Below are 26,672 nucleotides of genomic sequence, written 5' to 3'. Positions count from 1 at the left end.
GGGGATGGACCGAAGACAGTGACCAAGCCATTTGTCTCGTGCCATCCCTCTCCAGCCTTCCACAAACTTTGGGCAGGGACACCACTCCTACCCCCTGGCTAAGACTACTCCATGGACCCAACCTCCATGACTTGATCTCACTTCCCTTTAAACTCTGTTCTAGCTGTAGCCTTCACAGCCTCCTGCAGCAAGGAGTTCCGCAGGTTAACTATTTGCTTTGTGAAGAAGAACAACTTTCTCTTACTAGTTTCAAGCCTGCTACCCATTCCTTTCCTTTGGTGTCCTCTAGTCCTTCTTTATGGGAACTCATGAAGAACTTTTCTGAATGCACCCTCTCCACCCAACCCCTGCTTTTAGAGACCTCTATCCTGTCCCCCCTCTGTCTCCTCTTTTCTAAGCTGAACAGTCCCAGTCTCTGTAGCCTTTCTTCATCTGGGACCTGTTCCCAACCCCTGATCATTGTAGTTGCCCTCCCCTCTCCCAGCCTTTCTCTTCCCCTCTCCCACCTCCTTTTCCCGGTCTCCCCCAGTTTTGTTCAATAAAGACAGAGTCAATGTTGGAAGAAACGTTATCTTTATTTTGTACATCAATAAGAAGGGGGGCTAGGGAAGGGTAAGTGGAAGGAGGTGAGGGAGGAATGGGGTACGAGCCCCCGATGGAGAGGACTGGGCTGGCTCTGCAGGCTTCTGGGGGTGGAAGCTCTCCTGCAGCCCCTCGATTGCCCCCTCTCCCCAGATGGCAGCCTGCGGCAAGTGCAGCCGGGCTGATGGCCGAGTGCTGTGATGTGCCCAGTGTGGGTACTCCGGGCACTCCAAGCCAGAACTGTCTGTCCGGGGTGGGGGTCGGGACCCTTTAAGCGCAGCCCTCGGCTAGCCTGAGACAGCATCTCCACGCTCTAAGTCCTCCTCTGATGCCCTGCCGGCACTGCTTCCGGTCATCCTTAAGCCCTGTTCAGAGTCCACTCAATGTGGACTTGCTAGTTCGAATTAGCAAAATGCTAATTCGAACTAGTTTTTAGTTCTAGACGCGTTAGTTCGAATTAGCTTAGTTCGAATTAACTAATTCGAACTAAGTTAGTTCGAACTAGCGCTGTAGTGTAGACATTCCCATAGGGACTGTAGGTTTGTTCTTAAGTTGAATCTGTATGTAAGTCGGAACTGGCGTCCAGATTCAGCCGCTGCTGAAACTGACCGCCAGTTCTGACTTACATACAGAATCAACTTAAGAACCACAAGCGTCCCCAAGTCAGCTGCTGCTGAAACTGATCAGCAGCTGATTCCAGGAAGCCCGGGGCAGAGCAACTTTGCCTCGGGCTTCCTGTAGTCAGCGCTGGTCAGTTTCAGCAGCAGCTGACTTGGGGACGCCTGGGGCAGTGCAGCTGGGGTGCTACTGGATTGCTCCAGTAGCACCGCTCCTCGGCGCTACTTGACCAACCCAGCAGCACCCTATCTGCTCTGCCCCAGGCGTCCTGATTCAGCCGCTGCTGAAACTGACCAGCAGCAGCTGAATCAGGACGCCTGGGGCAGAGCAGCTGGGGTGCTGCCGGGTTGGTCCAGTAGCGCCCAGAGCGGCGCTGCGGGACCAACCGGCAGCGCCCCAGCTGCTCTGCCACAGGCGTCTGTAGAAAAGCCTAGTCTGCTGGGGGGGGAGGTGTACTAGCTGCGCCCCCCACCCCCACCCCAGCAGACCAGGAAGATGCGGGCGGCGGACCAAGACGCACCGTGGTCCCGCCGCCTGGGTCCTCTGCGGCTTTGCTCCCCGTCTCCCTGGTCTGCTGGAGACCAGCAGACCAGGGAGACGGGGAGCAAAGCCACTGAGGACGCCAGCAGCGGGACAGTCTCCGGGCGTCTGGGCTGCTCCGCTGCCAGCTTTCCCCAAGGCTTTGCAAAGCCGCGGGGGGGCTCGGGCAGCGGGGCAGCCCCGTTCGTAACTGCGGATCCGACATAAGTCGGATCCGCGTAAGTCGGGGACTGCCTGTATATACAAATAGGCATATATACCTCTCTCTTTGGGTTTCATTCATGCACATCTCAACTATTTATACTTATATAGGCCTGATTCTGTGAGGTACTGAATGATAACCAACAAATCACATTAACTTCATTGGGAGTGGAGGATGCTTAGCATCACACGGGATTAGGCTGTTAGTCTTAAATATGGTCTTATCATCGTTGCAGAAGTAAAAATTATTACTCATGTGAGTATTTTCATTGAGGTAAGTAAAATTTCTCACAGGAGTAATATTACTCAAGTGCTTCCAGAATTAATACCTATACCCATTAAAGTGTCTCCGTGACTCAGGGTAATGTCTCTTAAAGATCACTTTTTTCCAGTTTTTTCTTTGTTGGGGCACGTGTTTCATTTTGCACTCTTCCTGCAGAGTATCTTCCTTCTCTCTCTGAATCACTGGGCATATTTTTAGTGTTTCTAACAATTAATTTGTATACCACTAAGGAACATGGTGATTGAAGGTATATAAACAACAAAATAAAATAAAAACCCAAAGCAAAAAAAAAAAAAAAAAAAAGAGCATGTTGAGGAACATTTTGAGAAATGAACTATCCTGCAACACAAGGTCAAGCAAATTTAAATTTAAATTATTTGTTGTGTGGTAAAACACATGGGAATGAGACAAAGAGCCTGGAACACTATCTGGCATGATCCCTCAGAGAATTACCTTGGGCAGGTCCCCTCAGAGGGAGAAGGAAGAGGCATAGAGGTGGTAGCCACCAATTAATTACATTTGAAGAAAGATGTATCATCATGAGTAGTTGGCCCATCTATGACAATGACTGCCTCCACCACCAGCAGCAAGATTCCCTTAGCAAATATACAGTCATTGGCTTTGCCCCTTTACAAGCATAAACTCTCTTCCTAAGCCCCTGATTCAGGAAAACGCTTATCTCTGAGCATGAGTTTAAATGCTTTCCTGAATGGGGGCCTATTAGAGATACTAGTACAGATGTTTCTAGGCGCGCAAAAACGGCTCCTGCTGAGATAGCTGCTGTGACCTGGCCCTGCGTTTAGAGCCCAACCTGAAATTGCAAAGCTCTGAACTCAGAGCCTCACAGGCAAGGGCATTCTGCAGGCTCAGGGCATAGGAAGAACATTGTTGGAGTCACTGCTCCCCTCTCTTCAATGCCCTCCAACTTATTTCAGCAAACTTCTGCTTCTGTCCATTTGAGTTAGTGGAGGGCAGCACATTGACATATAATGCTGGGCTTTTCCTGTCAAAAGAATTTGGCTCATTTCATTGCACTGGAGAAAAGTAAATTTGTATAGCAGAGCCTCATTTTTTATATGTAGGTTCATTATGTCAAGTGATGCAACATAATTTGGCATAACAGTGGCATAATGAAAATTAAAACAGCCTCTTTTGGGAAGGAGGGCAAGGCGGTTTGGCAGTGAGTATAAACAAACAACAGTTCATTCAATATCTATATAATCTATAAGCCACTGATAACCATTTGCCACACACCAGAATCATTTTGGAAGCCCTCAATAAAAACTGTATTATTTCAATATCTAAGATGATTAACGTTCTATGCTTGTGCTTTATTAAATCTCTGTGACTCTTTATCACTTCCTTTGAATAGCTGTTATAAAAAAGTTAAGTTAAATAGAGTAATTTAAAATATACTGGAATACATTTTCATAAAAGAAATAGATTATGTCTCATGAATAACATCTGAGAGCAGGACCTACAGAGGTAATCATTGGTTCTGCAGCACTTATGGTTCTCTCAAGCCATATATTTTGATACGCCAGCAGAGACGCCATCTATGTGAACTGAATGTATAGGTGCGTGAGAAAAGAAAATATTTTGAAACACTTTTGAGGCTACAGGTACCATGGCTGTAATGAAAAGTCAGCATTTGTAATCAGGCATCTCACAGTTAGCAGTTATTTCCAATAAAGCTTTGGTATGTCACATGCCACTCTGTGATAACTGTTGGCAAATGCTAAGTTTGATGTGGCAACCAATGTAATTTTGGCATTTATGAACCTGAGAGATGAATAGCACAAACTGAAAGTGAGACAGGTTTCATATGGTGTGGGCAAGCACCAGGCAAGCTTTCTCACACAGCTCTGCCAATACAGCTCAATCCTGGTCTGCAGGAGAGCCACTGTTCATGCTTCTCATGAACAGAGGCTGTCAATTTTGTCAAACTATACAGAGGCATTTATACTGAGATGGCTCTTGAAGGACAAGAATGGGAAGTCACCAAGTATGTTTCCATGTTAAACATAAAGGGAAAATTCATCTAGAGTTCATAGGTTGGTTGCTTTGAACAGAATTCTCTCCAGTCAAGCTATGAGATTAAAAAAGATGTCATGCATCTGGAGAGATACAGATTAGTCCATATATTGCAAAAATGTACTGTGATAAGGCAACATATATCCAGCAGGTTCCATTAAGTAATTAAGTTACTCTCTAAATTATCACTCAGGGACTCATGTTATTTTAAAAAAAAAACCTTAAAAACACATTGGTAACAAAGTCAAGCACTTGAAAGTTAGGCAATGCCAGAGTTAGGGGCTGTATCTACACTACAGATGTTTTTTTCCCCAGAAAAATAGCCGTTTATCTGAAAAAACTTCACTTACATGCATACTGCAATCGCCTTTTTGAAAATAAAAAAAATCAAAAGAACAGAGGGGGTTTCCTGACATTGGTAAACCTCTTTCTACATGGAAGAAGCCTTTTTCCGAAAGAGCTCTTTAGGAAAAAGGCGTGTGTGGATGGGTAAGAGGGAGTTCTTTCGAAAGAAGAGGAAAGAGGAAAAAGCACAGATGCCCTGGTGTCCATTCCATCCATAGTAATCACAGCTTAAATGCAAGATAGCATCCATTCAGTGTGGACACTATATTTTGAAAAAGCAGATCTCTTTTCCGATGCGCTTTGGCAGTGTGGATGATCTCTTTCAGAAGAAGTTTTTTCAGAAGATCTCTTCCGGAAAAGCTTCTTCCAAAAGAAGACTGCAGTCTAGACACAGCCAGGGTTGCCATGCAACCTTAATTCTGTATCCTTGTGTGTCTTGTGTTCATTGAAAGACACAGGGGCGTTGTGGGAAAAAAATGGTATGTGGTATTAAAAACTGTACCATAAAGCATTGGTACTGGGGGAACCGGAGCCAGAGTGAGAGACTAAACGATGCTCCCCTTCTGAACCTGGAATTGCTCCCCAGATTCCTGACCCACACTATTGTTCTGTTCTCTAAGAAATTGTATATGTCCTCTCATGGCTTGTCCAAATTGAGATAATAGCCCACTACTGTTACTCCATCATTTAAATGCAGGGGACCTAGAGGACACAACTGTGCTAATTGTCCATGCAGGGGGCAAAAGGATGGAACTTCTGGTGGTTTTTTTTTTTCCAGTTTACTTTTTTAAAAGCTAAGGAAAGTACATAGAAAAACCCTATGTTAAAAAATATGAAGATTGCAAAGTCAAATACATAATTCTGGCATTGCTGAGCTTTAGCCTGCTTGACTTCAAAATCTTAATGTTCTTTTAACATATATGTAATGTCATATGTAGCAATGATCTATTTACATAGTCTCAGTGAAATCAATGCAACTAACTCAGACTATGTCTAGACTGAAGGTTTCTTTTGGAAGAAACTTTTCCAAAAGAGATCTTCCAAAAAAATTTCTTCTGAAAGAGAACACACACACTGCCAAAGCTCATTGAAAAAGCGATCTGCTTTTTGAAAGATAGCGTCCACACTGAATGGATGCAATCTCGCATTTACGCTGTGATTACTATGGATAGAGTGGCCACCAGGGCATTTATGCTTTTTCCTCTTTCCTGCTTTTTTGAAAGAACTCCCTTTTCCTCATCCATACACACCTTTTTCCAAAATAACTCTTTTGGAAAAAGGCTTCTTCCTCGTAGAAAGATGTTTACTAATGTAGGGAAACCCCCTCTGTACTTTCGATTTTTTTGTCAAAAGAATGTAATTGCAGTGTGGACGTAAGTGAAGTTTTTTTCAGATAAAAAGCTGTTTTTCTGAAAAAAACTCTGTAGTGTAGACATAGCCATTTATGGGTAAAGGTTTACAAGACTAGCCCTTCAGTTTATAATAATACAGAAATGTGACTTTCTTGTGCATTGCCAGTGAATTTTTGCATGAATCTGGTGGCAGCATACTTCAATTTTGTTGAAATATATCCAAAGTAAAAAAAGTAAGGAACTTTTCTTACTTTGGAGAATTCCAAAAACTCTCCATTATATGCAAATAGGGAAAGTTTGCTGAACCAAAGGCAATTGTAGGAGACGCAAACTCATTGTTTCATCCATAAGTCATTGTTTCTGTGACAGCAGACAAAATTAAAAATAAAATATTTATATCCAGTAATACTGTACACTGCAATGCACCCTGACTTGACTCATCATATGCAATATGTACTAAGGCAATTCTATAAAAGGAAAAGTCATTTTTTGTAAAGCAGTTTTTGTCTGTTAGAAGGGTATAAGAGTAACTGGTTTTGATTTTTTTTCTTCTTCAACACAGTTTTGTGTCATTGATGTATCTTTGATGGGACTCCCCTCACTAAAGAAGTGCAGGTCTCTAAATGGGTCCACAAGTAGTTGCAAGGGTGTGAGGATGAAATTTGCAAGAACTCTTTCCTTTTTACTCATGCTTGTCCATGCTAAATGCTACACATGCAAAAGAATACATGTACTTTTGACATTCTGAGCCATAATCGCTGGAGATGTCTCACCATCAGAAACTCTTAATGCCTAAATCTACCATTATGAGGCGTATATAGGGCATTCAGGATATTATAATTTCTAAATTACTTTTATTACATTGGATACAAAACAAAACAAAAAACCCTGCCATAATATTAGTAACACATTGGATTTCAGAGTCTACCACTGCAGTTTAGCTTTCATCTGTACACAACAAATACATAACAGTACTTAGATCTTATGTAGTCTTTTCATCCTTTATAAAGAGGGTCAGTATTGTTATCTCTGGTTTACAGATGAATAAACTGAGGCATGGAAAGGGAAATGAGTTGCCCAAAGTCAAAAGAAAAGTGCTGGCAAAGCTGGTATCTAACCCCAGGTCTCATGGACTGGATCTCAGGCACTTTGTTAACACATTAAAAGTTTAAAAAGGAATAAAAAAATCCAAAAATGTAAAGGTTTAAAAAATAATGTTCTCCCTCTCTCATGTTCCAAAATACTCTTGCTTGAAAGTCTTGGCACCAAAAGCAGGATTCGCTGTTGCACTATGTCCCTGTAGCCAGACATGAACCCCATCTTGGTTTCCGCCCTCCTCCCCCCAGAGAGCAAGAGAAAGGCAGTCAGCTTTTGATGCCCTGGGAACGCAGGTGTGCTGCCTGTCCCCGACTCTACCATAAACAGAAACCAGACAGTAAATGGGCTAGCTGACGACCTGGGGCCTCCCGTCGCCCTGATGGCTAGTACCAGTAATTGACATGCCTGCACTGTCCCAGGAGAGGAATCTTTGCCCATCCCATACCAGAGGTGCCCATTGTCTGCATTTTCCCAGGTGTGAATTATGCTTTGCACCCTTCGTGGGAAACTTGGCATTCAAAGCCATTTTTCCTAATTGGCCACTTGAGACCAGGAAGAAGCCTACATGACCCAAGGGCTATAAAGAGGGGTTTAGTAGCCCACCCCATTTGAGCTCCAAACATCTATACCTGCTGGCAGGTATTGATTGTCTCCCGAGGTCTGTAGGACGCCCAACCTCGCCCTACTTCTTCCCGAGGGATTTAGAGAAAGACGCTGGCCACGCCAAGTCTGGAACACAGGGGTAAAAATTATACCTGCTAGGTGTCTATTTTGCATGCATTTAATAAGAGCTCAGAGAACCAAAAGGGTTTCATGGTACCTGTAAGTGACTTATTAGTGTAATTTTTGTCCTGTCCTTTGTAGTGGCTGTGTTATCTGTAACACAGCAGTAGCATTTAACAACTAAGTTTACCCTGTAACAATAAAATAGTAAGGCTGTGTCTACACTGGCATCCCTTCCGGAAAAGGGATGCTAATGTAGACTTTGGAATAGGCAAATCCGCGGGGGATTTAAATATCCCCCGCGGCATTTGCATTAAACATGGCTGCCGCTTTTTTCCGGCTTGGGGAAAAGCTGGAGAAAAGCGCCAGTCTAGACGTGATTCTCCGGAAAATAAAGCCTTTTCCGGAGGATCTTTTATTCCTACTTGAAAGTAGGAATAAGAGATCCTCCGGAAAAGGCTTTATTTTCCGGAGAATCACGTCTAGACTGGCACTTTTCTCTGGCTTATCTCCAAGCTGGAAAAAGTGGCAGCCATGTTAATGCAAATACCGCGGGGGATATTTAAATCCCCTGCGGATTTGCCTATTCCAAAGTCTACATTAGCATCCCTTTTCTGGAAGGGCTGCCAGTGTAGACACAGCCTAACTGTTTAAGCTTTAACGTGACTCCTTCAGTTGCTGTAACAGAACCAAGCACAATTTTAAAAGAACTTCAGCCAGTCATAAGGGACAGATATAGGGAGAGCTTGGGCATTTTGGATCGTGTCGCTTCCAGGGGACAGATCCGTTGGGGCACCTCTCAGCCTCCCCAGGCTGCCCACTGCGAAGGGATTTCTGTATCCTAGCAGCTAAAATCTGAGGTGTTATAAGCTCTTCCTGTAAACTTATTGGGGCGCCCGTCAACCTCCTCCACGTTGCCCGCTGCAAGGGACCCCAGTCTCAGCAGTTGAAGTCTCGGGTGTATAGCACACACACACACACACCACTCACTGCCCTGACCGTCGGTTGGCAGAATTGGGGTGCCCGTCAACCTCCTCCAGGTTGCCCGCTGCAAGGGACCCTGGTCTCAGCAGTTGAAATCTCGGGTGTATAACACACACACACACACACACACACACACACACACACACACACACACACACACTGCCCTGACCATCGGCTGACAGTCCCTTATTTCAACTCTGCCTATGCAAAAGGGCCCAATTTAGCAAATCAAACCAATGTAAAATTCCACTAACATAAGGGAAGTCCCCATGTAATGAAAAGCCAACATAACAACTGTATGCTATCCCGCCTACCTCATAACACGGGAGGCAGAAACACAACAAAAAGTTACAACACAACACAATTAGCCACTCAAGGACCTCAGATGTGCTTCCTGGTTCTCCATCCCTTTTATAGCTCCAGACTGGTCACAGCAGTAGTATAGCAAGAAATTTGTCCTAGATTTTTCTATTTGTCCTGAATAATATGGACTATATTAGACAGAAAAGAAAGGGAAAATAAGAGAGTTAGGAGGAAAAAGGAATAGCTGGATTTTGGCACAAAGGGACAGTAACCTTGGAAACCTTATGTTCATATCTCAGAAGTTGTTGCAAACATAACCAAGTAGGTGTGATGTTTGATTCCCTCTATAGGATAGCATGTGAGAGAAAAGACAAAGTAACATCTGATTGCTTTAGGCAATCTATTCCATCCTTCATAAGGCTGTTTATTCTTGTTCTGTGTTGAATTTCATTTCTGTTATGTGTTGTTACTTAATGAAAAGTTTGAATCAAGGTGTTATCATTCTTTTCTTTTTAGAAAGGGCACATGGTGTTAGTTGTAAATGCTGAGAGCCACTATTGGGTTTCCACTAAGGGGCATGTAGTAAGGAGGATAAGAGTCTGCGTAAACTGGAAATAAAGTCTTATGTTCACCTTGACCACAGGGTTTTGGGTCTCTAATTTTCATGGCTAAACCATACACATTTTTGGTATTAGCTTCATTATAGTGTCAGTGCTGTAATGGTCTTTTAACTTTAAGATATATTAATATATAACAATTATGTACTGTTATTTCATGTTGACCAAAATATGTATTACTCCTTTGTTTATAGTGAGATTATTAAAGTTAAAATTAGTGTAAAAATACCTTAACAGCAGCAAATACTACCTGGGCAGAATGTTTTATCTGCAACAAACCACTGCAGCATTTTTCTAGGGCATTAGATCAAAACGTGGCTAGAAAAGAGATTGAACAAGAACTAACAAGTCTAAATTCATTGTGTAAGCTGAGGCAAAAAGCAAAATGTAAACAAACAGCAGCAACAGTAAAAAATAAATTGTGTTTTAAACGTTCTTTCTGTCTAAGGTTCTGTCTATAATAAAGTAAGGAACTTTAACTGTGGTGGTTAACCCAGATAGCATCTGTTAGAAAGATGACATACCTATTTTACTGACAAAAACCTAAAGGTAAATCACATGACATCTTAATTAGATCTCCATGGAAAATCCTGATATAAGCTTCTGTTGAGCAGGTTGGGGTTTCCCCCCCATTTTGCTGTCTGAAAAAAAGGACCCTGTTAAGAGCAATATGGCAATCACGGTGGGTCATGAAACTAATTATGTTTTGAGATGGTGAAAATTCTCAATTTCTGAACATAGGGCACTGCCGCATGATAGATGAATGCTGGAAAGGCAGTACATTGTGCTCTTTCATCTCTGTCATTGCATATTTATTCTGACTCTGCTTCTAAATTATTCATTTTCTTTAAGCAATCAATATTAATAATCTGATTTGCTCCGTGGCATTTTTAGTCACACTTCTGTTTAACTGACTGTAAATAAAGGTCACTTGGAGGCTTCCTGCTGCTGTTCTGAAGGTCCTTGCCTAATTAATTCCCAACACTTTTTTTCCCTATGACTCTGATTAGCAGTTGCAATCAAGTTCAGCAATTAGCTAGCTCCTCGCAGAGTGATTTGCTCATTCCACCTCCATGCATGAAGCTACATTTGATCAGTACTCTGTAGAGGCATAAGGCATGATTTAAAATCCATTTGTTCTGCGTTCCCCAACCGTGCAACAGATCAGATTTGTCACTGGTTGCATATAACCTTTGCCTGTTTACATCATACCCACTAATCATCTCTATCCCACCCCCCATAACATCATAAATATAATGAATGACCTAGCCAATAACCTATTCATGCTATGCCTAATCTCCATCTAATGTACACAGTATTCAGGAAATAATAATGTTAGCTCATCAAATCATTCTTAGGCACTTATAGCTCATATAAGCTTAGTTACATGAGAATATTTTTATACAGGACCAGCTAGTGATTAAATGATTTTTTGGGGGGACAGCAAGGAAACACTGTAGAATTCTGAATCCACTTAATCTGAACTAGCTTCTCTCATCATTATTTGTAGGAGCATTATTAGTTGTGAATTTAGTTCTTTTTTTCTATCAACAAAATATCTGCAAACAAGTTGTGGTTTTTAGTATTTACAGCGCTCATGGGGCCCATTATAGATAGAGGCTTACTTTGTACTAAACATGATATACACATAGAGGTAGCCAAGGTTCAAACTCTCAAGATTTAGCATATGAAGGGTGGAGAAAAGGAAATGATCAACTATATTCAATGTGATATACATTTGATAGACATTGTTTTTTATACAATACTCATGCTAGCATTTTAAATACACATATATATAAATGGCACCTTTCTCCAACTGCTCCCCAGCCTTGCCATTGTAGGCTGGCTGACTTTCAGGCAATATAATTTGATGAATACTTTTTAGTCTATTTTGTTCATGAACTAGTTGCTAAGAGTATTAGCCACTTGTTATTCAATACTAATGCCATCTGGCTGGCCATCTAATACACGTTATTATTTCTGTTCTCAGATTGGGAAACTTTATAGGTAGGCACAGCCCCATTTCCACTTTAAAAAGCCATTTCCATGCCTTCATAATTGTTCAATGAACATACAGTGTGAATTTTAAAAGAGCATTTAAAATAGTCTCACACCTGTGGGAATACCCTAACATTAACATGAAGATTCCCAGTCCTTTTGCTTTTCCTCAAACATTGTTGTCAGTAAAAACTCACTTACCCAAATGTTGACATATATGTGAATGAAGGGGTTCACACATACCAGTAAAGTGAATCAGCTCGTTTTATCTGAAAGACTATTTGTGAATTCTTTCTTCACCAACTAATCTCTTAAAAGGAAGAAGAAGATACTAGATCTGAAGCATCATATATTTTAGAAAAGTTTGCACTAGGATTTAAGCTGGATTGTCTAGTTTTGACTGCTCTCTAAAAAAATGACAATTTTTTTTTAAATCCACATTTTTCACTGGAAACTTACATTCTGTAAATGTCCTGCAAAAGGAGAGAGGTTAATATTCTACATGACTATGGTCTATGATTTGCTCAATGTAAAAAAAATAAATAATAGTGGATAAGATATTTAGGATTTCTAAATCTCAGTTGAAGTCCATCTTTACCCCAGCACCTAACCTACCCCTTGTTCTGACAGCCGGAAGCCAAAGCATGAGAGCTCTGAACAAGCAGATTTTCCTTTTCCTTTCTGTTCTGGCAAGTGTGTTCATTTAATCTCACAGGGGATCTGACAGCTTTCCCCAGCTCCTAAAGCAATTCTTTAGCACTCATTGAAAAGTGCTGTAAGCGAAAGGAAAGAATGCTGACTGGTGCTTCCATGCTGAGACCTGCTATGGGCTACAAGAGCTCTGAGCAAAATCAGTCAGTTTCCCAAGTATTTAATGAATAGGATCAGAATTCGAAGCCACAACTGAAATATTTTGGGACCGCTTAGCTAATGAATGTAAATATACAACATGAACAAGTAACATATCTTTGTGAAGCAGTATACAAAATTGTCAAGTACCTCATAATTAATTATATATATATGTGTGTGTGTGTGCATAGTAAAAACACTTAGTATAGTAATTACTAGTAGGAACTATAAAAGTTAAGATTGTGAAACCTTGCTTTCTCACACTCCTAGCTTTCTAGACAGGTCACTTTGGAAGCTACAATTCCTCTCCCCAATTGTGAACTTAAAAAAAAAAAGCGTTTAAGAAAAATATTTTCGGCCATTTTCTATTTATGCAAATAAACTACATCTTTCTTCCTGTAAAAGGAAAATCATTTTTTCCCTAGAGGAATAACTAAAAATAATGGAACCTTTATACTTTACATTTTATGCATACATATTTTACAATGAATAGTACATGCCTGGGGATGATTGGGAAAAATTCCATGGTTGTAAAACCAGATGGCAATGAATATATAAAGATCTGTTGCAGCACATGCTCAGAAAGATACAGTATTAAGGTTTAAACTTCAACCAAACATGGGCATGATGTACAGTGCCTTCTTCTACCAACTCCTGGGCTTTGTCTTGTAGTTGCTCTATGTTTGGCACAGCACAGTATTTGTGAACAGAACATGGTAGTCAGCTTTCGCTTATTGTAGTAGCTACCTGGTTCTGTAGAGATATATATTATCCTCTGCTTTACAGGTGAAGTAAGTGATTTTTCCATTTCACATGGAACACGTTACAGAGCTGGAAACACAATTTATATCCATGGTGAAGAAGACCAGTGCACTAGAACGATCAGGCAAATTTCCAAGGTTCCTTATGCATTCTGTAAACCAGGAATAGTCAGACCCGGTGACTGAAGGGCAAAGGGAGCAGTTGCCCAAGTGCCTGGCCATTCAGAGGGGCCCAGTGGTGGTTGTTGGGTCCCCAGGCCCATTTAAAGCATCTCACTCCAGCACTGCACTCCAGACAGCACAGAGGGATGCTCTTGGCCCCACCCCTTCTGCCTGAGGTCCTGATCCTTTTGGGGGTATGGAGCCAGGTTCCCCCACACCTTGCCTGGGAACCCATGGAAGCTGTTGGCCCTCCAGGGGATAGTGAGGATGACTTTGAAAAGAATTTTGAAAATGACATATTTAAAAACCTTCCAGTAAATACAAAGTATTAAAGTATACAAAGTATTGGACAGCAGTATAAGGGGTAACATAGGCACTGCCTTCTCTATCTGGGGGGTACTCCACCTTCTCTCATTCACCCCATGCTCCAGTCCCCACTGCATCCCTTCTCTTCAATTGTTCACCTTCACCATGCCTCTTCCTGCCCTTCCTCTTCCCCACCCCCAAACTTACCTCCTCCCTGCTCCTCCTCCTCCTCCCCAAAGTGTCTTGCGCACCACAAACCAGCTGTTCATAGTGGGTAGATGCAACGGAAGTGAGTGATCAGAGAAAGAGCTGATTAGCAGAGCCTCCAGCAGACAAGAGCTGTTGGTGGGAACACCCACAGAGTCAGCACCTATGAGGGGTAAGACATCTGCCTCAAGCGGCTAGTCTGGAAGCTAGAATAGTTAGAGAGCAAAAGTGCTCTTTCCTCACCTTTTTTCCTTCAAGGATATCTCGGCAGCCAGGAGGTGGATGAGCTGAGTATGCAAGAGGAATCAACAATAGTTTCCTAACTATTTTTGTGCAGCTGAACCAGCAATGGTGGGGAATTAATCTGACCACTAGGTCAGATTCACTTTCTGTGTAACTTTGGGCATGAAATGGTGATCCTAATACTAACATATCTACTCACTAGGGGAGAATTAATTATTTTATCTTTTAAAAAAACCTGTACAGGCATGAATATTATATAAATAAATAGCAAGTGTCTCTTTCAGCTTAGAATAACCACCATCACTGTGCAGGGGGAATGAACATTCCTCAGTCTATGTCTCTTGCCTTTCTCTGAGTCCAGCCCCAAAGTGGGTGGCATAGTCTCAGGATGGAAGTGATGGGACTGTGAGGGAATCTCTATTACAGGACACACATTTTCTTTATAGGCAGAAAGTATCCTCAGTAGCAATGGAACTGTCATGCTCTGCTGGAGGGGATGACTTAGTGAAATCACACTTAAAATCTTTACTCCTCTGGAGCCATACACCATAATGCAGGCTGAGGCATCTCAGATCTTTGTTCTCAAGCTGTGATTAGCTTAACTCTATTTATTCATTGTGTGGACAATGCAGGGCAGCAGAAAATGTAAAAGCACAAGCCAAAGAGCTACATTCATCAGAAGAGGTTATCCATGTACTAAATACAAAAGAATATAGTCAGAATAAGGTCAAATCAAAGAGTGGGACCACAGTTGGGAGGAAACTAGATATAGATAGTCATGTGGAAGGTGTGCATCACAATGGGACCTCAAGCAGTGTTTTGTCTTTTGGAAGCTGTCATAAATGTAGGGAAAATAATCATTTTGCAAAATCCCAAATGCAGAAAAGTCAAGTGCATTTAGTGAGAGACAGTTTGGTTGAAAAGTTTTTCATAGACATACTGGGATCTAGCAAGCCTGATGAGAGGAACTGGATATTTTCTATGACAGCGAGTGAAACAATTATTCCACTATAATATTCTGTCTGAACAAGATGATGAGAGACTAAAAATAAGACCAAAACTGGGATCAACAAAAATAGAAGTGATGAATGTACCAGAGCAAAGGGAGGTACATTCCTCGCACCCATCATAAAAACACATACAGACTACCTTTCATTTTAGTGCCCAAGGAGTTGATACCAATTTTATGTCTGACTGTATGTGAGAAACTCACACTGAACCTGTCTATGAAGCACTCCTTCAGAAATATATTTCAAGAATTGGGTTGCTTGCAAAATTAACAAAATCCAGATGCACAAGCAGGTCCCTCCAGTTTCCATCCAGGTAGAGATGTTCTATTTGCACTCCATGATAAACTCAAGGACAAGACCATCAAGATGAGTCAGGTGATGATGCATGTTGCTGACAGACCAAGATAGAGCTGCAAAACATACTTTACATTCTGGGTAGCAAAGCCAAGGACCTGCACACCTGCTATGCACTGCCAAGCACATCACTGCAGCATTCCCTCAGCATTCTAGAGACTCTCAAGCTGCCCATCCAGAGTAAAGAGAAGATCAGTTGGTCCACACCAATCACCCAAGCTCTTTCATGCCACCTCAAATGTCATGCTGAGACTTGCTAATCTGCCTTAAAAGGGGGTAGTTGAGGAACGTGAGTGATAAAGATTCACTCAGAAGTGATGTGTTGTAACCTCTACTCCCTAGGTAGGTGACACATGGGGTTTATGGGAATGTAGTACGAAGTTTAACACATGTGTTGTTAGTTGTCAGCTGTTCATATTTATACATATATCTGTATATGTATCTTTATGTATATAAGAGTTAATATGTTCTTTTAAGAGGTAAGATGTAGATATATGTTTGTAGAAGATTATAGTTTGGAGAATTTCCCTCAAAAGGACAGTATTATGAACATAGGAATATGGAGATAAGCCCTGAAAATAGGAGTTGGGAACACCACATGGCTGTGTGCGCCACAGTTCATCAGAGAAGCTCTCCAGATTGTTTTGTTAAAAGTTTTATTTAGGGTGACCAACTATCCTGACCAGACACTACTTTCAGCAATGTTGTCTCATCTGTCCAGTCAGGGAGAGCTGGCAACCCTAGTTTTAATCCTTTTTCATTCATTTGGCTTGTTGTTTAATGCACATCAAGATTGTTAAAATGTTGGTGAAGAACATCTGGATTCACATAATATCCAGCTACACAGTTCCAGGCAATTGTAGTCCTAGTATGTAAATTTATTTGCAAACAGGCAAAGCTTTAAAAATCTTGAGTTCAAAATTACTTTGATTTTTTTTCTCCTCTGCACCCTTCACCCCTTTTATAATCCCTTAGGAAATTAAGTACAAAAAGAAACTATGTTCATTACACATTAAGTTTATATGAATAAGCACTCAAATGTCATGAAATGCCAAAGTTAGGGATGAATGCACAACTTTAATTCTGTCCTCGTATGTGTATGGATTACAATAGCTTTGAGATATATGATCACATAGGACTTTGTACTGTATTTTTCTGTATATACCAGGCAAACCGTCCATTAAAGTAATTTATCTGAACGTATCACATCCCTTGCCCCTCCGTTCCCTCTCCTCCCACCATAGCAGGGATTGGGAGGGGGATGCTGTGTTGGGGCTGTGAAAAAGCAGTTTGTAAAAAAGTAGGATGTGGACTTTTGGGAAGTTTAGAGGGTATAAAGATAGTTGTAATCTTGCAATAAAACGATTTCATGCTTACACCGGCCGGAGTCCGTGCCTTCATACACCACAGTACATCTCATCTCCCTGTATGCAAAGCAGCTATTACCTGCCTTATCATGGAGTTTGAACTGTATTTATAGTTTGAACTGCATTTCTGAGATGATGTGGATCTGATCAAGTACCAACTTTTGGGATCAGGAAGGAATTTTTGTTTTCCAGGAAAGATTGACAATTGGCCTGGTGAGATTTTACACCTTTCCTGAAGTATCTCAGAGGCCCTGTTTTAGGTCAACGTGAAGCAAGGATAAGATTTATAAGTTGTGTATTTCTAAATAAGGTGGTAATTGCATTGTAACTTGCACCCACTTTCCAATGCAGGTAAAAGGCTCAAAGGGACTAGCTCTTAGAAATAAACCTGAGCAAGAGCTCCAGTAGAAAATGAGTGGGACAAATCAGTGGGATTGAACCAGTTTTCTCCAACTTCCCATGTGAGAGCCCTAACTACTGAACTATAGTGTCTTTTTTTTATTTTTTTGGTCAAGAGCCAAATGACTGTGTAAGGGTGAGTGGAAAGGAAGACCCTGTAGTCCAGTTGTAATGGCATCCACTTAAGAGATGAGAGACCCAGTGCTCAACCCTTCTGGATAGCCAGGGCCAGTTGAGGCTGAAATGGAAGTAAAAATAGTCTCAGAGAGTGGGCAATTAAACCAGGCTTTCCTACATTGCAGGTGAATGCTCCAACCACTGGTGTAAATATTATTCAGTGGTTCCAACATCACCACATCCAGCTCCAGCAGGTTTTTAGCATGAGGTGTATTTTCAATTACTATTTTAGCATGTTTAGAGGTTTTTCTTTCTCCTACAACACTTATCATTCTAAAGACCAAAGCATTACAGTAATAATGGTTCTTGGCAATTAATAAATGATCTTAAAACTTAGCACACCAACAAAAATATAACAAGACTAATCTGCTGTATAAAAAAAGAAACTGAGGTTTACCACCTTATAAATTTAATAATTAAACAGTGGGTATATCTACGCTACGGGACAAGGTCAAATTAAGATACGCAACTTCAGCTACGTTAATTGCATAGCTGAAGGTAAAATATTTCAACTCGACTTTTGGTGCTGTCCACACTGCAGGAAGTTGAAAGAAGAACATTCTTCCTTCAACTTCCCTTACTCCTCATGGAAGCAGGACTACCAGCACTGAAGGGAGCACCCATCTCAGTTTGAATTAGCCGTCTTAACTAGCCCCTCTAATTCAAACCCTGGAAAATTGACAGCAGCAATGTGCCTTTAAACCTCACCTGCCTAGAGAACAAAAACATGGGTAAGTATGAGGGTAATTGCAGTCTTAACACAATTGGCAAATAAAAATCTCTTTCCCAGAACACCTATCATTCTCTGGTGGATTTCTACGGGACTTTGGTGAGGCTGGATGCCTAAAAGGAGATAACAGTGAATAGCTGTTGAGCAGAAATGTAGCGGCATATGGAATTTTTACCCTGAAAATATATGCACCAAGTGAACTTCGGAGTCTATGGGCATCACCAGGAATTTTGTGGATCGAAGTGGAGCCAATCGGAGACTCAGGCATCTAAATCCAAGATGCCTATGTACTTCTGTAAATCTGGGCCTTTAGGTGCCTTTTTGACTCCACTTTTACACATGAGTGATTATGAATAAAGCATTTATTACTTTCATATATTTGCTAAAAAAGGTTTCATGTTTGTTTGAATGAGCTTTAAAACCTGTTTTTGAAACTTCACATATCTGATTTAGGTAACCAAAGGATCTTCCAGCAAACAGAAAGGTATCCAGGATACTGGTGATTGTTGCCCACTAAAGCTGCCTTGTGCTTAATGCACCTTATCATGAATTTTAATATGGTTGTTTCGCTTTGTGATGAAGATAGTGGGGCTCTTTAGCATGTGGTTTATGAGAGATAAATGGCAAAGCAGGATTTTATACATCCTGCAAAGGAAACAACATTTTAAAATTAGATGAAGTGTGAAGTACTATTCCACTACTCCATATCCACTCCTTGCATAAGCAATTTTTGATTGTGTGCAGATATATAAACCCTATTGTGGCAAATGATAGTTACCAAAAGTGGGTTTTAACTTTATATATTTAAGGAAACCATTTGAAATCAGATAAAAGCAGCCAGTACAGAAGGTAAAGAAACCTGAATAAGTTAGTGTCAAAGTTTACAGAAAATGGAAAAGAGGCCAAAAACACAATAAGAAAGCTTAAAATCTCCTATGTTATAGAAAATAATAATGACACTGTAGAGCAGATCAACAAATGTTTTTCCCTCTGGTTTGCATTATTGCACTAAATATAAAATATATAACTCAGACCACAGGCAAACTTTTAAGTACATTACTTTTTAAGTAAATTATGACTGGCCCAGGGATTACTTATATATTCACTGATATAGTCTATAAAGGACAATTTCCTTATAGGATTAGAACAGACTAGTTCTTAGAGACTATAGAATCTTCCTAATCTGAGTCAGTAGAGAGGACATGTAGGGAGGACTCAGAAAGTGGAAAATGGGTGTGTGGCCAGAATACCCTTGGGTTCTCAAGAACTTCTTCTACTGGAAAATCACTTGGGTGGGGGGGTCTACCATTCAGCCCAATTCATTGGCCCAAAGACTGGGTTGGGTGTCAGGTGGGTGGGAGAGGTACAAGTCAACTCTTTTGTCCTGTGCCAAATAGGCATTTCCAAGGATCTGGTTTTATGTGTATGCATACAAATATGTAAGAACTTCCCACATATTCAATAGTCCTTAAAGAGAGGTGGTTATAGTCAAAGAAACTATTTTTCCTAATTACACTGCATATGTTATTAGCTTTTTTTTTTATCCTGTATGGGCCCATTTAACTTTTATGTTGTCTATTACACTCCAGAAAGAAGCTTAGTTCATTTACCTTTTATTTCCCCTATAGTGTTCTGGCAATAGGTTGAGTAAAAAGTGAAGAAAATTGCTGCTGACAGCCTCTTTGTGTAAGGATCACAATATCTAAATTGAAGTGAAGCATACAATACACTTCACTAAGCCTTCTTCAAAATTTCCTTCTCTCCCATTGTCTTTTTGCCTATTTAATTTTTTTAAAATCTGTCTACCTATCTATTGATTTTAGATTAAGTAAATTTACTTATAGTTATTAATCTTCCCTTTATTTGTTAACAAGAAAAAAAAGACAGGAAGACAAAGAAACATATTACTGCTGTGTTGTAATATGTAAATCCATCAGTATCCTGAGCACTATCATTTTAAAGATGCCTCTTGTGTTTCTGAGGAGGGGAAATATCCCTCAAAGCACTTCTCAACTTACTGAAATACAATGACAGACTAATGCATACCCCTGGGGGGCTGTGCTCTCTGCTCGCTAGGCTTGCTAAACCCCTCTCACGAGAGATAGGGAACTCCAGCTCTCCCCAGCCACTGGGGAAGGCCAGGCTATAGCTTTGCCACCTCAGGCCCCTTCTCCCTCCCCCCCGTGAGCCGCACCACCTGGGGCCTCATCTCCCTTCCTCCCTCTTCCCCACGCGAGCACAGGCCCCTTCTCCTTTCCCTGCAACCCCCACCCACAGCTGTGCCAGCATGTGTCCTTTGTCTCTCTCCCACCACTCTCCCCCTCCCAGCCATGGCCTAACCCTAACCACTCCTCTCCTGGGCGAAGCCACTCCAGGCCCAAATCTGCAGTCAGGGAAGCATGGGTCGTGGTGCGCCAGGCCAGGCCCAGCCATTCCTTGCCCCCGGCTGCTGTGTGGGTGTGGGGCTTTACCCAGCCATGCCTATCCCTAGCCTGGGATGCTGTGACATGATGATGTCGCTTTGTCATCTCACAAGGCATTTTTTTTATAGAGAGAGAGATTTTACATCTATGAGTGCATGTGTACACATATTTAATCATGTTTCCCAGGATTTCCTTGCATAGCTCTGTTTGAAGCAAGTCATATTAAGTATTAATATTTATTTTATTTTTGATCCTGTAAGATATAACTATACAGAGCCTTCAATTTAATGATACGTTATTCTTCCGCATACTGTATTCCTTACTACTTCTCTTTGTTCCATTACTACCTCTACCCGCAGTTAAGCTGTTGATTATCTGCTGGTCAAACAGTGCTTATGTTTTGAAAAAAAAGCTGCTCTTGGTGCAACCCACTCATTAACCTACAAGAAGAAACTGGCCTTCATCCAGTCAGTTTATGGGATCATAAAGCAATTTCACTGGCTTGCTAAAATAAACCAATAGCCTGCAAACATGTTTGATGTGAGAGGAATATACCATCTGGACAAGCCAGCATGGCTTTAAATAAACAGAAAATGTAAGCACACATAATATATAAAGTAAATACAGAGTATACAATGTTAAAGGACTCCCACCAGAACTGGCACCCCAGCTGCCCCTCTCTCAAATAAAACAACACTGCATGTAGGAAGAAATCAGGATAAGCTGAAAGAAGAAAATTCTGGAACACACACAGAGATAGGTGGGGTAAAAGAGTGAGGACTGTGTTGGTGGTAAGGGAACCACAGGTGCAAAGACTGTATTGAAATAGGACTAGAAAGGTAGGTATATTGGAAAGATGGGGTTTAGGTCTCACCCAGCTATTGTGGGAGAGAGGGACACGCAAAGAGGGAAATGGCCACATGGAGTATCCTTGAAGGTTCTGATCAGTTGGAAAAATATCTGAACCATTTGGATAAATCACCCAAACCTCTGAATGCTAATCTGAACTAGATCTATTAACTTGGATGTTCATCCATTGCACATGTCTACACTCTTGGCAGGAGATTAAACAACTGCATTGCAGGCTAGTTCTGGGCTTCATAATCATACATCGTACAATTCAACATCGCAGAACATTCCTAGAGTGGGAGTTCTGGGAAGAGACACTTTGTGTTGGTTCCCAGATGGGGCTCAGAGAATAACAAATTAAAAAGATATATAAAATATACAAAACATGTCAAAAAAGACTTTTAATGAAAGCCGAACCTGTTCTTAACTGAGAGAACCCACCTAGTATTAGGACAGGAAGAAAGCAAGACTAGATAAGGGCATCTCTGCAGAAAAGTACATATATTTGTACAGGCTGAACCTCTCTAGTCCAGCACCCTCAGGACCTGACAAGCGCTAAACCAGAAAATTTGCCAAATCACAGGGGGCCAATATTGTCTAGCAGCATTACTAACACTTCCACTACTTATTGGGCTCTTAGAAGACATTGAGGGGTAAATTAGAGCTAAATAAGAGCACAGAACACTGAGATCCAGGAAAGGTGGCTATAAGCAAACTTTATGGGACTGCAGAAAGCTTGGCAGACCTATGATAAAGCGAACATCCATTTAACTAAAATCATGCCAGACCATGGATGTTGCTGGACCACAAAGTGCCAGACTAGAGAGGTTCAACCTGTACAAAATATATGTGTGTGACCGGGCCCTATAGGACACGTATATTGCTTGTATCAATAAGAACGTTCATCGGCCCCTTGACCTCGTCACTTCTCCCTTTTTAGTCTTATTTTTGAAGTTCTCACATCCATCTCACCCCGAGCTAACCCACTCTATTGGCGCTGACCAGAGTTCGAGAACATCAGCTCGTGATTCCCAATCGCCAGTATACTCCCACTTCTGGTGGTGGTGTGAGGGGGGTCTGGGGCCTCACTCACAGGCCCCAGCCCAGGGCCCTAAGGACAGAGACTGTTTCTGGTCCTGTCTGGCTGACGGGGCTCCTTGCTAAAACACGCCAGCCCATGGGCTTCAATCAGTTGCCCTGCCCTGGGCTGCTTCCTCTCCGCACTCTCTCGGTCTCTTGGCGTCTCTCTGCCCACCAAGAGACTCTGGCAGCAGTGCTCTCACCAAGTTGAGGCTCACCCTTTTCCTTCCCTTCTTCCCAATGACTGCCTTGCTACCTTCTTCTCTCTTCGCTTCTTTCACCCTCCTCCCCTCCGTGCAGCCACTCCCGCTTCTTTTGAACCGCCCGCTCCCCTGTTTCCCCTGACATCACTCCGCACCGCCCCTTTGGGTCCCTCCTGTTTGCCACTACGTCACTTCTGGCGCGTCCATGTTCCTGCTCACCCCCGTCCGCCACAGTTCACGTTCGCCATTGGCTTAGGGTCGCAAGGCTGCCTTGCGGCATGCAAGCACCCCGCACAGAGCCAATACTCGACCCCTCGCGCTGCGAACATGGCAGACGCCGAGGGGTTTGGAGTGTGGGGCAGCCATGCCCCATCACAATAAGTCTACACTGACTTCCATGAATGGACAGAGAGAGACCTCATCCATAGGATTGAACACAATGGACAAGATATGTGACTGAACTGAATAGGCAGTAAACTCAATGGAAATAAAGAGTTCATCTTTACCAATGGGAATGGCAACATAATAAGTGAATATTTTTTTTGTTGTGACAGCATCATGGATGGAATCATTCAAATTCTAATTGTGACCAGAGTTCCCCCTAAGTTGTGCAGCACCACAGCTTCACAGGTGATTAATCAGTCCCACTCAGTCAGAGGTTCAGGGCTTAGTGTACTGAGCTGACTGACTGGGCAGGGCTGATTAATCACGTGTGAAGCTGTGCTTCCCCCAAGTCTTAGAGGGAACACTGATTGTGACCCTTCTTGATGCCTGCACAAGTATATAAGCAACCCACTTTCCCTTTTGTGCTCACAACTCTTGTTACAGATAGACCAGGATGTAGGGCACAGTAGCCTCCATATATCTGCTTCTTTACATGTGAAGGTGGGGTAGGAGGCATAAAAACAACACTCCTAACATGCCAACAAGAGCACCTAAATTGCCAGGGAAAGTATAAGGTTGAGGTTGCTTATCTCCCTACAGTACAAGGTGACCAGCCTCTGCCACATGCACTGAGCTGGTGGTCACAATTTAGACTATAATGCACAATAATTAAGTATATTTCTAGGAAAGAAGGCTTGGATACCTTAGCATTCATGAACAACAGAAATAACCAAAGAAGCACAGAGAACTAGATTTGTCCTACTGTTACTCTTCAGTTTTGATACTGACTTGCTAGTGCTGTTTCTTGAACAAATATTTAACTTTTCTGACTTCAGTTCCCTCACCTGTAAAATGTAGAATGTTAGTACTGGTATTTACAAACTAAATAAGTGCAAAGTGCTATGCACAACAGCTGCAAGATATTATAAAAGTCAGATGTAACAGAGGGAAGACTAAAACTCAACCCTTCTTTTTGAGTTCATTAATCAATAGGATTCGGAAAGTAACTTTCACCTTTGGTAGATTTCTCACAAACAAAAAAGTGTAGATTGGTGGATTTGTGTGTGAATATTATTATCAATTATTTACCCAGTGGCAATGGTCTAACCTGTGAATTATTTAATTGTGAAAATGGAATTCTTCTGGGGGTGATGTCAGCTGAAACAATCTCAGAAAACATTTATTTTGAGAGTGGTGCATAGTAAAAACCAGCAGCTGATTTTTGCCTGGAAGTAAAATGTGCAGACTTTTGTTCATACCTATCTTCTGGAAAACATTTTTCTATTTATGTATATTCTGAGAATAATAATGACCTATATAGTATAATGATGATAGAGCCTATTTACAATGTGTGCACTGAAGATGCTGTATATATAGACACTGCATTTTTTATATATTTACATTTGGAAGAGACAAAATTAGATTCTCTGTTTTCTCATTTGAAGTAACATCTTTTACAAAGAACAACTGTCTCATTTCAGAATGCAATAATAAGCTAATGCACTGAGCGATCAATGTTGCGTGCTATGTAACACTAAAAATTGTACCATAGAATTTGGGAAACCAATTTAACCATCTATTAATAAACGCAGTACTTTAAAAATTATATACAGAAAATATGCACCCTATCATTTTTTTTCATGCCTCAGTACATGATTAGATGCATTAAAATCTCTGCCTTATCAAATTGATGCATTTGAGAAGACAGTCAGTGATAACTGTGTAGCGATATATCCCTTACAAAAGCATGCAATTCTCCCAAGTTTGCTCTCATAAAAGATTTATTTCTATCATAAACCATCACCTGTCTCTTGGTCTTCTGGCATTACAATGCAGTCACACTCAGCACAGTGGGGTAGCTGGTGTATTTTTCTTTTTCTGCAAATATGAAGATTGACAGGCAGTTTACAGTGCTAAAAAAAGGTATAACCAAATATATAACATTTGTATCAGCTGAATAGCTACAGCCAACACAGCAATAAAACTTTTTTTTAATATAAAAACACATACAAAGGAACCCAAATAAATTGTGAGCCTGTAACATGAATTTGTCTCAGCTAGGAGCCATGTATTTTACTGCAAGACACATTACCAAATGTAATATATTATTACATTAATTATATTATTACATTAATATATTATGTTATTGTAAACATTATTATTATTATGTTGGACTTACATCTTTGCTTCTACTATTTGTTGCGTGTTGACAACCATATTAAGTTCAATAGTGCATGTGTACGTATATGCAATGTGTACATAGTAAGGCAGGCGTGTGCACACATTGTACATACAGTGCACACACACATCTATACTCTGAATTTATTATACACATACATGAACAGGATAATATGGTTGTCACCATGCAAAACTTTATCTTTATCTATATAACCATTATTATTAAATATTAAAGGTCAAAGTCATTATTACACACACAGTTTTTTTATTTTACTGACTGGACCTGTATTAATTGTGCAGTAAAATATTAATGATAAGGTGTTTACACAGATGTCTGAGTTTTGTGACCTTTTATTTTCTTAACAATCCTTGCAACCTATTCTCCAGAGGTTTGCATAACCTAATAAGAACAGATGGATTTCCTTTACAGCTAAGGTCAAAGGTAAAGGAGCATGTTCTCAGCTGTGTCACTACATGAATTAAAATGTAGTAATGAATTTCTGGTGTTCTCTATGACTTTATGTTAGACCTTGACCTTAATATCACATTTAACTGAGCGCAATCATAGGTCACAAATTAGAAGGATTTAAAGCAATCTTCTGCTCTATCATGGGAACCCACTTTAATCAGATCTGATTTAATATGCTGTTCAGAGTTTAGGGAACACTAGGCCAATACTACTAAAAAAGGAACTGTCACCATAGTTACAGCCATGCTGCAACAACGCAGAGGCCTTGGGATAAAATTTCCAGCTTTTCTGAAAAAGCCTTAAATAAAACATTAACATTTTTTCTGGAAGACACTCACAAATGACTATTGCCAATTGTTTAAAACACTACAATTACAAAAATCAAATCAATTCACAAAAGTTTTATCACTCTCACCAAGAGAAACCCCATTGAGATGCAAGGTCTCAGTTTCAAAGCAGACACAAAAGATGCTATGAGGTTAAGATACCATACACGGCCAGCAGTTTAAAAGCCCTTGACTGACATAGAGGGGATTGCAAAGAGACTGTGCGCGCCCTAAATAGTGTGAATAGAGCATTATAGGGCAGGAACTGCACCAGTGGAGGTTTGCCCAGTGCAATTATTCCTTTCTGTCCCTGAAGGCCTCAGTTTTGCTCTCCCAAATACAAGAGGGAAAAGAGGTTGTGGACAGAGGACTAGACTGAGTGGGACTTGCTGATTTATCTTGAATCCTAGCTTCCCTTTTCAGGTGCAGTGTTGCGTCTGAATAGCAGAGTATCCATAATTTCTTAATCAAGACAACTAGTGAGTAATGGTGTCAGCTCCTCAGATGAGTCATTTCC

At 41.1% G+C, this 26,672-nt stretch overlaps 1 long non-coding RNA gene across 1 annotated transcript in view; it reads right to left on the bottom strand.

The window, feature by feature from the left end:
* LOC142830058 (uncharacterized) overlaps positions 1 to 26,672 on the bottom strand; it is a 50,053-nt gene that overhangs the window by 19,112 nt on the left and 4,269 nt on the right. The window contains exon 2 of the long non-coding RNA XR_016349795.1: positions 24,987 to 25,060. This is a non-coding gene — a long non-coding RNA (uncharacterized LOC142830058). The remainder of the gene's footprint in view (positions 1 to 24,986; positions 25,061 to 26,672) is intronic.

Source organism: Pelodiscus sinensis, chromosome 6 (genome assembly GCF_052426305.1).
Source record: "Pelodiscus sinensis isolate ZL-2025 chromosome 6, ASM5242630v1, whole genome shotgun sequence".
In the NCBI taxonomy this organism is placed as follows: Eukaryota; Metazoa; Chordata; order Testudines; family Trionychidae; genus Pelodiscus; species Pelodiscus sinensis.
The sequence above is the reverse complement of the archived record's forward strand: the minus strand, read 5'-3'. Positions and strand labels throughout refer to the sequence as shown.